Source organism: Podarcis cretensis (genome assembly GCF_951804945.1).
Source record: "Podarcis cretensis genome assembly, chromosome: 5".
Lineage (NCBI taxonomy): Eukaryota > Metazoa > Chordata > Lepidosauria > Squamata > Lacertidae > Podarcis > Podarcis cretensis.
Genome location: NC_137174.1, coordinates 18,402,640 through 18,415,807, shown reverse-complemented (window position 1 = coordinate 18,415,807; position 13,168 = coordinate 18,402,640). Strand labels below are relative to the sequence as shown.

The following is a 13,168-nucleotide window of genomic DNA, read 5'->3' as shown; positions in this document are numbered from 1 at the left end:
CAAGACCCTTTTCCAATATTAGCAAGTGAGGACTGCAAGCAGACTGCAGAAGACCCTGGAGAATGGCTAAGTAGCATTTTACTTGGTTTGAAGAACGAAGTCATTCTGTCTGTTGGTCTATATTCTGGTTTCTCTGACTGCTTGGGACTGTGTGGTGGTTCATATGCACAGTACGAATCACTATTTTTAAAAAGAATGTAGTCCCTGCCCTCAAGCTTACAACCTTAAAGGACATGTCAAAAAAGGGAGGAGGAAATAAGCAAGTTCAGGGTCTTGGGTGTCCAATTTTGCCAGAATTCTCAGTAGATGTAAGAACACCCAGAGACACTGGACTCCAGTTGGTCTCACAAAAGTAATACTTCACCTCCCAGAGCTCAAAACAATTTTGCAGATGACAAAATCAACCAATAAGTATGATTTTTTTCTCTGGAGGTGGTTCCATTTTCTGTTTGCCCATCACTCCTATGATTCCCCCCGCCCCTGCTTTTCTGTTGACATGCTTCTGGAGGTTTGAGGGAAAATCCGCTCCTCCTCCAAGCTTTAGGGGTGGTGGCTACTCTCTCAGCCCCAAGCACTAGCTGCTCCCCTTCCCTCAAGAAGTACAGAAAGTTCAGTTTCCTGGTAGAATTAGAGATAAGCTGAGGGAGAAACAGGGAACTTCATTTATGCATGTAGATCTACTGTGGGATCCTACTAGGGTGTCTCAATGGCATGTTCCCTCTCAGCCTTGGGAATCAGTGGGATTTGTGCAGTGGAGACATGCTAATTAGTCAGGTTTTTTGGAGTGCAGCAACATTATTGGATGGAGTAATCCTCAACACTTTGCTTGAGAAGGAGGCTTTGCAATAGGCCAACATATCCTTATGAGAGACTCTTGCTGTGTTGGTATTTTTCTCCACTGATACTGCTGTGGTAGAACAACAAAGCAACTATGACAGGCTTTGATCATAAATGCAGTTTTAACTGTTTAACTCTGAATCCCCCAGAGTGGGGTGGTAGGAAATTCCTGGCAATTTCCCCTTGTGCTTTGCCTTGCAAATCCAACTTGAATGTCCCTAAAAGCATTTAATGGGCTCTAACTGAGCACCAGTGTGTTGTATTTTCTATTAACTTGATCCCTTGAATAAGCCTGCCAGTTCTTTTTTTATTACTATTATTATTATTAACCAGTCATGCCTGTTTTATTAACGAAACCCATAAACGGCCATCTTCTTATTTTGTAAATAGTGGCTTGTTGCTACAGCCATCATCACTTTGTATATTTCTGCCTTGCTACTAAACTTAGCCTTCTGTTCAGCCATGAAGGTTTATTATGCTATAACAGGGGTCCCTCTAACCATATTTAGATTTAATATGTAAACTTTGTCACCTGATGCCTCTGAAAATAGCTTTTGGAGGGCTCAGTAACAAAACAGTTGTCTTAGAGGATCATACTCGTGGGGCCTGGCTGCTTTCTGCTCTTGCCATGTTTTTGTTAGCTGTATTGCAACAGCAAAGGCTTTCTTAGCAGGAATGAAGGTTCTCAGAAGCTTGGCTACTTCAACACTGATTTCTTTTCCTAACCACAAAAAGAATTCTGCTTCCACAAACAGTAAAGAAAAGTGAAAGCCAAAAAGCCCAATTCCTTTCTCCTTTCCCAGAGCTCAATGGGAGTTACAAAAAGAGATGCCCCCTTATCTTAGGCTTCTCCCTGTGTCACTCTCAAACTATTCCCCCGAAAGGAACAACGCGCAGTTTCAGTTTCAGTGTCAGATCATGACAACAGTTGATCAAGAACAAAACAAGGTCCTGTGGATTCCTTTTTCATAAGACTGTGATGCTGCAAGCAACCTATTCAGGTTCCCCTACCCCAGGCTTTATTTTATCTCATTTAGGTAGTCTATGTAATTGGAAGCTTACATTGCTCAAGCTTTGTTCTTTTGGTGTGTAATAGCCATAGAGATTTTTATTTAATTAGAATTGCAGCCTCTATTATAGGGATATGACAACCTCTGGTGTGGTCCTGTAACTTGTTAGTTTTGCCACTGTCAAAAAATGTGTCTGTTTTGTTTTGTTTTAAGAATAATTTTTATTAACCAACCAATCACATCAAATCAAACCAAATTACATAAATTCCAAATTACACAGCCAAATTTTAAATTTTTGTTGGGGGTACCCATATTTCAAGTTCCGAAGTGATCCAATCAACTTCTTGCTTCTTACTGCTGTTTTAATGTCCACAAATCTAACCTTATGATGTTCACAGTACTATCCAGTCCTTTCTTATTATTTTTCCACATCTCTTGTTGTTATTTTCATATATTTTTCCTTTCTCTTTGTGACCTCTGACAGTCTCCGCAAGCTGGTTAGAACAGTTTGTAATCCTGCATGGTTTTTTTTTTTTTTTTTTATCCAGTAGCCATATCCAGACGTTTTCCATATAACATCACTTCCATACATCAAAACAGTCTTAGCGTCATTAATCTTCACCAATCTGCCTCCTTTCTCAAAACCTCTGAGGAGATTCACTAGGAATGCAGTCTGAAAACCAAGTCCATTCTTCCTCCCGGCTATAAATCCTTTGGCAAGATGGCGACTCCAAATTAACTGCTGCGCCATTCCCAAAAGCTCTTATTGCTTCTCGGTCTCCATAAAGCATACTTTTGGTTAAAGTTTATCTCCACACAGACCTTAATCATCCTGCTTGGGTCAGTTCAACCGACGGTTCTAATGAGGAGGGGTTCTTGTAAATCACATAGAAGGAAAGTAAAAAAGGTTCCCCCCCATTGTTGTTGTTTTTTTTAATTTTTGTTACAATATATTTTCTGAACTAAAAAAAAGTCACTGTATGAAAACAAAAAAATGTAAAGAAACTGAGTATTGTGTTAAAATAAAGGTCAATTTCTATAACTTGACTCATATGGAAGTGTTGCATAAATCCCTCTCTGACTCGGTTGTTCAGCTTACTACTATAAACCAATTACAGATAGGTAGCCGTGTTGGTCTGCCATAGTCAAAACAAAATAAAAAAATTCCTTCCAGTAGCACCTTAAAGACCAACTAAGTTAGTTCTTGGTATGAGCTTTCGTGTGCATGCACACTTCTTCAGATACACTGAAACAGAAGTCACCAGACCCTTCTATATAGTGAGAAGGTGGGGAGGGGTATTACTCAGAAGGGTGGTGGGATTGGGTGATTGGTTGGGTGATTGGGTGATTGGTGATTGCTGAATTGCAACTTATTACCAAACTTAAAACCATGGAGAGACCTGGTCTGAACAAAGACATTGGATTCTTATCTCATTATACATGACAAAGCCATTTTTCACCTTCTCACCCCTTGCTTTTTCCTGTAAGACCTATTGCAGTCATTAAGAGTCGTCAACAGGCTCATCACAGCTATCTGCCAATCACCCAATCCCACCACCCTTCTGAGTAATACCCCTCCCCACCTTCTCACTATATAGAAGGGTCTGGTGACTTCTGTTTCAGTGTATCTGAAGAAGTGTGCATGCACACGAAAGCTCATACCAAGAACTAACTTAGTTGGTCTTTAAGGTGCTACTGGAAGGAATTTTTTTACTATCAACCAAGTTACAGAATTAAAACAAATTCACAGACATTTGTAATGGTTATTTTACAGTGAGATTCCAAATTGCATTTTGTTGATAGAGTTGCAATTACCCGTGAAGCATAATGACTCCAAAAGAAAATTCAGAGCAAAGCTTGCTTCAGTTTTGATACCATTGATGCTAGCTTGACATACCACTCTTTGTGCCCTTCCCATTTAACAAAATAATACATTTTGAGTATCAGTGGTAAACATCTGCCTGATGGAAATTGGGCTTGGTGGATGGTCCTTTTTCTTTCCAGTGTAAGAGGCATTAGGCAAAAGGTAAAAATTCTACTACCTCACCCCTGCTGATTTGGAGTCCTAACCCATGACCTTCCAATGCCCAGTTTGGAAATGGGAGTGCTTTATAAGCTTTTCTCAAGCTAATGTGTGTAAGGCTGAAAAAGAAAACAATTACCCCAAGTTAAGAGAAGGCTTAAAATGGCAAAGCCACTGGGTGGGGTAGAGGGTACATATTTTGGACCATGCAAAGGCTTCATTGGACCTGATTTCAGACGTCTTGGGAGAGAAAGAATGTCTTATGAATGCACACTTTATGAAGCAACCTAGCATTCCTTCAGCTACTGAAATATTTGAATAGCTGTCTCCATCCTCTCCCTGGTTAATAATCTGCATGATTTTGTTTTGGTGATCATACTGAAAGATGACCATAAATTCCACATAATGGCTAAGTGAAATATTTTCTGCTATTATATGGGGCATGTGGTTATCTCAAGTAATGAAGTGGTTTTTGTAATTCTAAAAATAATGCACTTTGACTTGACAAAATGACAGAACTATGGTGGACACTGCAATGAGTTGCATAATTATTTAGCTAAAACTAATGTAGCTAGTAGAGGCTCTAATGTAGAGGCTCTCTGATACATTAGATGAATTACTTTATTTCTCCTCCACAGCTTTAGGATCAGATTAAGGGATTCACACACCCATGTTTTAATCTTCTCTATATTATATTGTTCTTTACAGGGGTATTCAAAATACTATTGAGTAAACGTCCTCTGTAATTTCATTTCTTTGTAGTCAACAGTCCTAGTGTTAGTATTATTGCCTGATTTCTTTGCAGCTCTTCTTAAATTCAGACTGAAGAAGATAATTAAGTAATTCCAGTAAGTTTAGCCAATGTGGTGCCTTCCAGGTATTTTTGCCCTAGAATTCCTGTCAGTCTCAGTTAGTATGGGCAATGATTGGGGATGTTTGGGGCACATAAAGATGAAAATAGTTGATTATCTGTAACATTTGCTATTCAGGTGGGTGGTTTATGCCCTTACTTATCCTGGCCAGGGCGTCCCAAGTTCTGCTAGTGCATGATGGAACTGGGAGGGAAAGGAGTTAGCTCCACCCCTCCATTCAATGCAAGAAAAGCTACTGCACTTCTACAAGACCAAAGGAATTGGCACTGCTAGTCTTCATCGCTTCCTAGAAGGCGCTGCCTGTTAAGGTACAAAGAATCCTGCTTTATACTGTGAGCCTTCCATTCTTACTTCCTGGCCAGGACCACCAAAACCCACTTTTGGGGACATCTCTACTTTCTGCCGGGACGCAGGTGGCGCTGTGGGTAAAAGCCTCAGCGCCTAGGGCTTGCCGATCGAAAGGTCGGCGGTTCGAATCCCTGCGGCGGGGTGCGCTCCCGTCGTTCGGTCCCAGCGCCTGCCAACCTAGCAGTTTGAAAGCACCTCCGGGTGCAAGTAGATAAATAGGGACCGCTTACTAGCGGGAAGGTAAACGGCGTTTCCGTGTGCGGCTCTGGCTCTGGCTCTGGCTCTGGCCAGAGCAGCGATGTCACGCTGGCTACGTGACCCGGAAGTGTCTCCGGACAGCGCTGGCCCCTGGCCTCTTAAAGTGAGATGGGCGCACAACCCCAGAGTCTGTCAAGACTGGCCCGTACGGGCAGGGGTACCTTTACCTTTACCTTTACTACTTTCTGCCACGGGGAGGCAGGCTTCGCAAAATCCTGTGCAAGCATATTCATATGCTTGCTACAGCATACCTTGTTATTGTTTTCCTTTTAATGCTCAAGAAAAAAATTCTCTGGTCACACAGGTTACAGAATTCAGGTGATTTGGCAAACTGTGAAGTGGTGGGGGGGGGTGCACGTATGCACGCACATGCAGATCAAACATCTCCCAGATTTAAGGATGATCAGTATGTATGGAACTTTGAATGCATTTGAGTATAAGACATATTGCCTGAGTATAAGACATACTGCCTTTTGCTCATGTCATGTTGAAACTATGACTCCCAAGTACTACCAGAATAAGTTACAAAAACTGCATATAGGCCTGTGCTTCTTAACAATACCAAATACCAGTGTTCGAAGCTGAATCCCAAAGACACAGTCATGTCTGCAAGCTGTCAAACCTGAACATTAGTTCAACTACTGACTTTCAAAATCAGTATGTGATGCAGCCTCCTGGGGGGGCGGGAGTCAATTTGACAGATGAAAGCCCCTTCTTTGCTTTTCTGCGCAAGGTTGCTATATCTCTACTCTTTATTGTTGACTCTTTGTAAACTTTCTGCAGTTTAAGCACACACTGAATTGGTTAGGGTAAATTGCATCTTCATGATAAGCAAATGTTCTGATGTTATGGTCTGGTGTTATGCTTCTTAAGATATGAGTGTGTTCTTGAGAGTACAAGTGTGGCTGACATCACAAAATGGCCATTCACACCAAAGTGGTAAATGTATGGGCTGCATATGTCAGAATACAGATGTAATCTCTCATAACTGGGTGACACCCTCTTCACCCTGCCCCACTTCAAAACGATTCCTACACACAGAAAGGTAGCATGTCTGAAAGAAGGCAGGGCTAGAACCCTTCTTGTTAAAATGCTAGTTTTCTATGTGCAGATTATTATTATTTTTAACTTATAGAGAGGCCTCCATCTGAGCTCATTTTAGACATTTTGAAGTGACATTAGTCTAGAGACAGCTTTGCCACCTACCAAATAAATAGGACCATGAGGTCATGTCAGAAAGCTGCAGTTATTAACAAAGATATATTTTTTTAAAAAATTAAGGGAGCAGCCAGATTGAAAACCTAAGTTTCACTTCCACAAAGTAATCTAGGACGTGAACAAGATTAGAATACTTTCTTACAAATCCCAAGCCCTTTGAGACATGGTAGTGCTTGGAATTCCTTAGTTTGATAGCCCTTTCAGATCTGTAGTGGACACACATCAATCATATTTAATGGATGAGATGTCATTCCCCTCCATCCATGCTCACAAACCAGGCTTTTCTCACAGGGGCCATAAACTCAGAAGTGGGATATGCAGACTTACTATTGCTACTGCTAGCCATCACCAAGTAGCACACACAGGTTTCTCAAGCTTCAGCTTCCTGCTGTGATTGTTCTGCAGCTTGTGTTTCCTTTCTGGTGATGACTCATCAGGTCATCAAAATGGAAAATGGCAGCTCATTGAAATGGAAAAACACCAGCCTTCTCTTGATGCTCTTGCTGTAGTGGAACCTCTTGCCTAAGGTAAACTTCCCTTTACAGCATTTAAAATACAGAGCATTCAAATGCAGCATTTTATGTACATTTAAACTTTCATACATAGGGCAAACTGCTACCTGGTGATCTCTGTGCAAGATGAATAAATGGAAACAAATTATGCATTAAGAAAAGTAACACAGAAAATACTGTTTTTATCTTCCTGGCCCTTCAGCTACGGCAGTCTTTTCTTTCCCCTTCATTCAGAAGGGTGACTTGGCAACACAAAATGACTAATTTATAGCATAGGTCATTTATGAGTGTTTGTTGTAAAAAGCTGTTGTTTAAAGCTCAGTAGAATAAAATATTAGATAGAGGAGTAGGCTTTGGCCTAGAAAAGTTTATACCAGAATGGAAACAGTGGCTGAAGTCTCACAGACCCTTTGTTACTGTTTCCCATGGAGACTGAGAGAGACACAGACACACCACATGGACAAAATGGTTAACTCCCTGTAAAATATGTTGAATATTCTGTTTATATTTCATATTATGGAGGCTTTTGGCTTCCCTAATTCAGCCTTATTTACAGCTTTGCCATCTGCTAGGCCCAGCTGAGGCCTTTAATGTCAGTTGCTCCAATGAGGGTAAGTGGAGGCAGAATCAAGGGCTGAAGCCACCTTTTGAGGCCTACAGGCCCTTTTAAGACACCTAATAAACCAAGGAATACTTGTGAATGGGAACAAAACCCCAACAAAACATGGAAATGGTAGTTATGACACAACGGGGGGAGGGGGCACTGTTGTGCTGCAGCTGCTTTTTAGCCCTCACAAGTACCCTCATTCTCCAGAAATTAGTGGGGTCTGATGAAGATGATTTTGACTGAGACAAGAAGGCATTTCTGAGTAGGCCTCAGACACAGTCGATAGTCACAGATGTTCGGGGGGCACATTTCCTCTCATGAGCCCCATTCTGAGGGCCACATGCCTGTGGCAGCTGGGGTCAGAGGTAGAAATGGGTAGAGCTGTGGTTCCCACGTCCCACAGAAGGGCAATTTGATTTTTAAGGGGAGCAATTCGAGAATGAGGTAAACCAAGTTAATGGCCTTTTAGGCTTCCTCCGCGAGAATAGAAGTTCACTTTTTGAATAATAAGGATTACATGTCATGGGCGGGGGGGGGGGGATCGAGATTTTAGAGATGCTAAGGTGGGGCATGGCAAAAAAATGGCCTGGGAATGGAATCACTGGGGTAGAGCAGAAGATACAGCTTTTGCATTTCTACACTAGCTTACATTCCAGCCATGGGGGGGGGGGGGATCACTAAATTTACAAACACATAACACACAAGCAACAAGGCAGGCAGGGAGCACAATCCCAGTCCAAGGACACCATCTAGCCAGGCAAAAACACTCAAGCAAGGAGAGATGCAGGGTCTGTGACAGGTGTTGCCTGTCACTGTATAATAAATATTGCCCCCCGCCATTGCCGTTTCACCACAGAGCCAGGCCTTGCCAGCACCTGAGGTTTGACTTTAAGATAAAAAACAGAGGAATAGGTACTAAGTCCTTCAGATGCTCTGTCCACCTGTGGTGTTTGCCCCAGTTCTGCAGTCTTGGGTGCAAAGAATCTCCCCTTCCCTGGAGGAAAAGCCTGCTTTTTGCAACTTGGGCCACTCAACAGGGATGACAAATTTCTGGTCTGCATGCTTGCTGCTCGCTCAGAGACTTACTGGAGCCACCAGCAAATTGCAGCCTTTTCAAAGAATTCAAGCCACATGGACAATTGTGGTGAGTGAGATGCTTCACAGGATATCTGGCAGTGGGGTGTGTGGGAGAGCCGGGAATGAGATTTAGAAGATGTCGGGTGGAAGGAGAGCCTGGGGTTGGGGGCAAGAGGAGGACCATACAGGAATTGGGCCAATTCAACCCTGAGCCTTGAGTTTGGGGTTAGAGTGGTCCTCCAGATGTCCACAGGGGAACTGACTTTCCTCCTCTGCTTTCTTTCAGGACATTGTGGGACAGCTGGCCTCCATCTCTGAACATTTTCCACTCCACCTCTCCAGCCTTGTGAAGCCAAAATTATCCATGCTGGTTTTACCAGGACAAGGTAGCAACAAGGCAATCAGAGTTGTGGCCAGGACGTCACATAAAGATACTGAAGATTGAACATTGTAATGCAGAACACAAGGCAGTTGTGGGAGGCAATGAGGCAAATCCTTCGCTGACAAAACAAAAACATCATCCAAAGCATCGTGTTGAAACTGATAATGTGTTACGGTGCAGCACATGCATCTAGCCGCCGGAGAACCAAGTTGCTGACGACAGTCCTAGCAAACACGGTGTGTGCAGCAGATACTTTGAAAAGGAACAGAAGCTCCTGGTAAGAATACTAATGAAATTGAAATAGAGATACTTCACGGACAGAATAGTTTCTTGGGCACATCTCATTCTGCTACTGAGCCGTGATACACTGAGTGATTAAACCATTATTAGATACACAAGAAGTTATGATAAACTGAGATGCTCATGTGAAGAGAGGTGGGAAGGTGGGAACCCCGAGGTTTACCAAGCAATGTGCAAATGAACGGAAGCGGCAGTGGTTGCCGTATGTTGTGGTGCAGAAAACTTCTCTAATGATAGCAATTAGGTCCAGAGGCTGTGAAGCATGGCTAAATGCATTCAGGAAGAGCACACATCACATTTGGGTGGGAAATTAATGAGCTGCTCTTCATGTGCAAGGGGGAAGGCATTAGGGAGCTGAATTAAAAGATAAAGCATTGGAGCAGCTTTCAGCTGGGTTCTGGTTGTGCTCACATCCCCTTTAATTAGAGGCAGGCAGCCATATGAGAAATGCAGCAGCACCTTCCAAGCCTGAACTGGTAATAAGCGGAGGGTCGTCGAGAAGAAACTGAATGGGCCATGCTTGCAGGCAGCCAGGCTCCAAATTGCAGCCACTTACCATTTCAGAACCTTCAGATATTCTGCTTTAGTGTTGGGGATTATCCTTGCATTGAAGCCGGTAATGACTTTAAATAACATTATTGAGAACTTTAAAAAAAAAGAAAAGGTAACAATTGGAGGAAGAAGTTTGAGAGGGTGATGATTGCCACTAAGTGTCAGAGAGGCATCTACTGAATGTTGCTATCAAGTTGGTTGTCTGTTGTTTAAGGAGAGGGTGTCCTGTGGCTGCTGAGAACTCATCTCCTCACTTGCCTAGCAGTTGGACTTACCACACACTCTGGCTGGTGGCTCCAGCATCATTTTAGGGTTGTAAAAGTCCCATGCTGGTGGGCCACAATATTAAATTTAACGGAGCATCTGCATCATTTTAAAAGTGCTGAACTGTGCCCTGGAGATCAGCAGGCACCGTTGCTCATTTCCTAGCTTTGTTTTGTGTATTCTTAGGCTCCATCTGTGGTATATATGTACAGCATATCATATCATTTTAAACAGTCAGTTACTTGCCCTTGAAAGAATTCTGAGACCTGCAGTACCATCACAAAGCTACAGTTCTCAGAATTTCCTAGGACTGGAGATTAGGATTAGAGATTGTTGAACCGGTCTGAAAATTGTAGCTCTGTGAGGAGAATAGGGGTCTCCTAACAGCTCACAGCACCCTTAACAAACAGCAGCTCTGGCCCCTCCACCTCTCCCCCCCTTTTCCTCCTAATGTCTCAGCAAATGAAACTGACCTATGGAAAATGTAACTTGAAAAAAGAGACATTGCGCATACATTTGTAAACCAAGAAATCTTTAATAATAATAATAAAAATGAAAGCAAACTGCAGCTCCCAGATTTATTTGGAGTACGCCATGGCAGTTTAAAAGAGCCACTGCAGGACTGTTCTAGGAAGCGCATACAATGCTGGACAAAGCGTTTAACTACTTCAGCCAGCAGTAACCTGGTGTTTCTCATGATTATTTAATTGCATTGCCTGTTTTTCCTTGACTAGCCTAGTTAGCTATTGAGACTGTTTTCTCAAGTCTAGGAAGGCTTTGCAGTCTGAGCATTTTCCGGAGTGAGGAATAACCATAGCTCGGTGGTAGAGCACATGCTGTACATGCAGAACGTCTCATGTTCAATCGCCTCCATAACAAGCAACTATTAAAGTTGCACCCAGCTCCATTCAAGACAAGCATTTGGCAGTCCTTTTTTCTTCCCCAGCTTATTGTTGTGATTGCTGACACAACAGCATTTTGTATTGAAATGACAAAGAGTCTTGTGGCACCTTAAAGACTAACAAATTTATTGTGATGTAATAAAAAAGAAAAGTAAAAGGTAAAGGACCCCTGAATGGTTATGTCCAGTCAAAGGCGACTACAGGGTTGTGGCGCTCATCTCACTTCAGGCCAAGGGAGCCAGGCATTTGTCCACAGACAGCTTTCCAGGTCATATGGCCAGCATGACTAAACTGCTTCTGGTGTAACAGAACCCCATGACGGAAACCAGAGTGCACGGAAACACCGTTTACCTTCCCTTATCTTCTTGCACTGGTGTGCTTTCGAACTGCTAAGTTGGCAGAAGCAGGGACAGAGCAACGGGAGCTCACCCCGTAACCGCCAACCTTCTGATCAGCAAGCCCAAGAGGCTCAGTGGTTTAGACCACAGTGCCACTGTCCCATTGTGATGTAGCATGTCCACTATGTATCTGTGCCAGAAATGAACTGCAGAAAAGGACAGTAGTATAGACATCCTGGCATCATTAAAGCAATGAACACGTCTAGTGCAAGAAAAACCCATTGTGCCACAAGGGATAGCATTGCCTCTCTTCATGTGTTGCAGTACAGTGGGTTTCACACCACAGGTTCCCTTTGAAATGCCATTGCTCCTGGATGGTCAGTCACACAAAGTCCTGCAAGGCAAGGGGTCAACAATGGTCTGAAGGGATTGGGTTGCTTTTGAGTAGCTGTGGATCAGAAAGTACAAACATGCTTCAGACGTTTAGCCAAATGGGAGCGATAGATAGAGGAGTTAACCCACTGGTGGAGGAAGAGGGGCCGGGGGGAGCACACCACCCCCGGCACCATGATCCCGGTGGAGTGCCATCACAGCTACCCCCCCCCACACACACGCTGGGTGCCATGCCCCCAAAGGCGGTGCGTCACTCCCCCAAGACGCGCGCCAGCCATGCCCCCGCCCGCTCTCTGCCCCCGGTGCCGAAGCATAAAGCTCTGCCACTGAGTTAACCTCCTGTTTTGGGCCCGAAACATAAGCCTGTGCTTATGTGGCTTCACCTTGCCAAATGGCAGCTGTTGCCGCAATAATGCCCATTAGCAGATAGGAAACATAATTGGCCTGTGATTCATTGTGCTTCGTGCTTATGAGGAAAAGAGGTGGGCTTTTTTTTAGAAAGAAAATAAAACATTTCCCATAACCGGGGCTTTTTTCCAGCTTGAACTTGTTGTGAATCAGTTCCGTCACCTCTCAGGTGGGTGCCATTGCCATTCTAAGAGAACAAGGGAGCTGTTCATGGTGAGTTTCAGCACCTCTTTTTCCAGAAAAAAAACAGCACTGCCCATAATTAAGCTTGTGCTGTATCTAACATTATTTTTGAAATGTGGAAGGAGCAAAAGGAAATTTACCCTCCATAGCTTTAAAGCACATTCGGAGCACATTTTCTCCAAATAATCCTAAGAACTATAGTTTGTTGAGCTCTGTGAGGGGTAAGCTACAGTTCCCAAGATTCTTTGATGGAAAGTGCTTTGAACGTGCTTTAAAGCTCAAATCTGTGAGTGTAACACAATAATAGCTTTTATTAAGCCAACTAACATGCCACAGACTAGTGTGCAAGCTTTTAAGATCAATACAGTGGTGCCCCGCAAGACGAATGCCTCGCAAGACAAAAAACCCGCTAGACGAAAGGGTTTTCCATTTTGGAGGCGCTTCGCAAAACGAATTTCCCTATGGGCTTGCTTCACAAGACGAAATGTCTTGCGAGTTTTTCTGACTTTTTTTTCCTCCCCCCCCCCTTTTTCTAAGCCGCTAAGCCGCTTATCCACTTATCCGCTAAGCTGATAAGCTGCTAAAAGCCACTAAAAGCCGCTAAACCGCTAATAGCGCTAATCCGCTAAGCCGTCAATTCTGCTTGCTTCGCAAGATGAAAAAACCGCTAGACGAAGAGAATCG

At 43.3% G+C, this 13,168-nt stretch overlaps 1 long non-coding RNA gene across 3 annotated transcripts in view; it reads left to right on the top strand.

The window, feature by feature from the left end:
- Positions 1-13,168, top strand: part of LOC307216601 — a 75,542-nt gene that overhangs the window by 5,040 nt on the left and 57,334 nt on the right. Inside the window, exons 4-5 of one of the 3 annotated variants that reach the window (XR_013839195.1) lie at positions 6,972-7,093; positions 9,049-9,421. This is a non-coding gene — a long non-coding RNA (uncharacterized lncRNA). Of the gene's footprint in view, positions 1-6,971; positions 7,094-9,048; positions 10,472-13,168 lie in introns of those variants that run through there. The other 2 variants (XR_013839196.1, XR_013839197.1) reach the window with 2 other exon arrangements.